This window comes from Rutidosis leptorrhynchoides, chromosome 7, assembly GCF_046630445.1.
Source record: "Rutidosis leptorrhynchoides isolate AG116_Rl617_1_P2 chromosome 7, CSIRO_AGI_Rlap_v1, whole genome shotgun sequence".
Classification (NCBI taxonomy): Eukaryota; Viridiplantae; Streptophyta; class Magnoliopsida; order Asterales; family Asteraceae; genus Rutidosis; species Rutidosis leptorrhynchoides.
In genome coordinates, this window is record NC_092339.1 from 116,115,178 (window position 1) to 116,118,831 (window position 3,654).

Below are 3,654 nucleotides of genomic sequence, written 5' to 3' on the forward strand. Positions count from 1 at the left end.
AAATTTATATCATATCCGAAGGGTGTCCCGGAATGATGGGGATATTCTTATATATGCATCTTGTTAATGTCGGTTACCAGGTGTTCACCATATGAATGATTTTTATCTCTATGTATGGGATGTGTATTGAAATATGAAATCTTGTGGTCTATTGTTACGATTTGATATATATATATAGGTTAAACCTATAACTCAACAACATTTTTGTTGACGTTTAAAGCATGTTTATTCTCAGGTGAATATTAAGAGCTTCTGCTGTTGCATACTAAAATAAGGACAAGATTTAGAGTCCATGTTTATATGATATTGTGTAAAAACTGCATTCAAGAAACATATGTCGATGTAATATATTTCTATTGTAAACCATTATGTAATGGTCGTGTGTAAACAGTATATTTTAGATTATCATTATTTGATAATCTACGTAATGTTTTTAAAACCTTTATTGATAAAATAAAGGTTATGGTTGTTTTAATAATGAATGCAGTCATTGAAAAACGTCTCATATAGAGGTCAAAACATCGCAACAAAATCAATTAATATGGAACGTTTATAATCAATATGAACGGGACATTTCACGTAAGTGTCTTGTAGATGATTCTTCATAGATGCCATTAGACGAAATTGAGTTGAACAACAAGTTAGAATATGTTGAGGAGCCGATTGCGATACTCGACGAAAAGGTGAAAAGGTTGAGGAATAAAGAGGTGAGAACTTATAAAGTTCAATGGCGTCGTAGTAAGGGTTCCGAGTTTACATGGGAGCCCGAAGAGTTTGTGTTGGTTTATCTTCCCTCTTGTCATGCGGCTTGGATCGCGAGGACGCGCTCCGATTCAAGTGGGGGAGAGTTGTAAGAACCGAATGATAATTGTACAATGGTGTAAATAGTGTACATTAAGTGTGGGCTGCAGTGTGTAATTAAACTGGGTCAGAAGCTGTTAAGACCACTAGTGTATGCCGCGCACTATTAGGGATGCGCATGGCGCACTGCCCCTGGGCCAGTATTTTGCTTTTTAATTAAAAGTTAAATGAAGGGTATTGTTGTCTTTTCACTTGAGGACGAGTTGGGGTTGTAAAGGCCAGTTGTGTGGTGGTTGCAAACACATTCAACACTACACCAACCTTATCTTCAACCCCAAATCAAATTCTAGAGAGAGAAGAGTGTTCTTGAGAGAGAAAGCTTGAATCAAGGAGGAAGAAGCTTGACGGGTTAAAGCTCAAGTATTAAAGTTGTTCATCTAGTCTTTTGCTACGTTTTGGTTGTGGTGGTATGTTCTAACCTTGATTTCCCTATTTTAATTTGTTAAGGGTTAGGGTTTGGGTTAGTGATGAACACAAAACCCATATTTGGTGATTTTGGGTGTTCTTGGCTAAGATTGAGTCATGAAGACTCAATAGTAACTAACCTAGGGTTCTAAATGGTTAATTGGGGTTTATGAGCCTAAATTGGTTAGTTAATTACTAGCACACCTAGATGTTTGGTAAATGGGTGTTATGTGGGTTTGTGGATGACCCGAAATGGGTGTGTTGATCTTAAAGTGGTCAAACGGGTGATAACTGACCTAATTGAAATAGATGGGTATGAAACACACAAATTATGTATTAGTTAGTGTTGTTAGACCTAAATCACTAGCTTTTAGTGATATGTGGTGGTTTTGACCTTAAGGGTTGGTTTTGGTGAAAATGGGACATTTAATGCATTAAGTCATTAAATGCACATGTGTAAGTTGTTGACTTTTAGCACAACTAGTTTGTGTGTTGATCAAGTACTTATTGTATTAGGTACTTTGCTTCAAGGCTTGCGGAAGTTAAAATCGTCACCGAATCATTAAGGTGAGTGGAATAATTATGCGCATATGTATATGGCGTATTTATTTGTGAATGTTATGGTATGAACCACGAGCCGGTAGTACCATAGCATGTATGTGATGTATCATGATGTGAACCACGAGCCGGTAGCATCAAATGTGAACCACGAGCCGGTAGCACTATAAACGAGTGAGACTCAAATACGTATGGTGTGAACCACGAGCCGGTAGCACCATAGCGTTATGGTTAACCATATTATGTTGTTGGATATTGTTTAGCATGATATATATATATATAGATATATATATATATATATAGATATATATATATATATATATATATATATATATATATATATATATATATATATATATATATATATATATATATATATATATATATATATATATATATATATATATATATATATATATATATGTGTGTGTGTGTGTGTGTGTGTGTGTGTGTGTGTGTGTGTGTGTGTGTTGAGTATATGCTAATGTGATGTTGCGATAGTGTATGAGTTGTTAGCATTATGAGTAAGACGGCATGCTATTTGAGTTATATTCTCGTATGAGGTAATTGGTGGGTGCGAATGTAAATAGATGGGTTATATATGTGTATGTATAATTGTTGCACTCACTAAGCTTTGCTTACCCTCTCGTTGTTTATCTTTTTATAGGCTCCGGCGGAGACAAGGGTAAGGGCGTTCGTTTGGACTAGATATCCCGCTTTGTTTGATAAGGGACGCTTTTGGGGTGATAGCTTTTGGAGTTTGACCGAGAATTGGGTAGTTTAACCCCCAAACACCATGCTCATGTTGTCGTTTAGAATTTAAACTAATGTGGTCGAAACTCATGTTTTGTATGAAACTAGTAAAATGGTCGTTGTGGGCCCCATTTTGTAAAACTCGTTTAATGATTGAATCGTGTTAGTTTTACATATAAGAACATGTCGTGAAAAGCGTTTCGTCTAAATATGTCGGGAAGTGGGTGATCTTTATTTGAAAATTTACCGATTCGGACAGAAGCTGAAAGAGCCTGTGCGCGCCGCGCACCCTAAGGTGCTGCGCGCCGCGCACTATACTGAGAAAAAAAATTCGCATATTCAGTTGGATATTGGGTTGGGTTGTTACAAACGGCAATGGAAAATGATCTTTTCGGGTTGCATCATTAAGTTTACGATAATCTATGCAAACCCTCCAACCGGTGACTTGCCGTGTTGGAATAAGTTCATTATTCTCATTTTGAATTACGGTCGTCCCTCCCTTCTTGGGTACCACTTGAACAGGACTGACCCATGGTGAATCAGAAATGGGATAGATCAGACAGGCGTCCAGAAGTTTGATTGCTTCTTTCTTGACGACCTCTTGAATCATAGGGTTGACCCTTTTTTGCCTCTGAACTGACGGTTTGAAATCATCTTCCATAAAGATCTTGTAGGTGCAATAGTTGGGGCTGATTCCTTTATGTCAGAGATCTTCCAAGCAATTGCCTTCTTATGTGATTTTAGAACTTGAATCAATTTCGCCTTCTCTTGTGGCGTGAGGTCTTTCGAAATGATTACGGAGAGTTGGTGATTCTCCTTCTAAGAATGCATACTCCGGATTGTCGGGTAACTTCTTTAACTCCAATTCCGGAGGTTCCTCGATAGATGGCATCATTCTAGCTATCTCCTTTTGATCTACCGAGTCATATCTCTCCTGGAATTCTGATTCTTCTTCAATAGCGGTCATTGATGCTATCTGTTCTTTGTTCTTAGAAATTGTCCTTCTTAATGCTTCTTCTTCAGAAACGTCTTCTTTAGTTTTGAAGGTTAATTCAGGGATTTCAACACAGTCCTCTT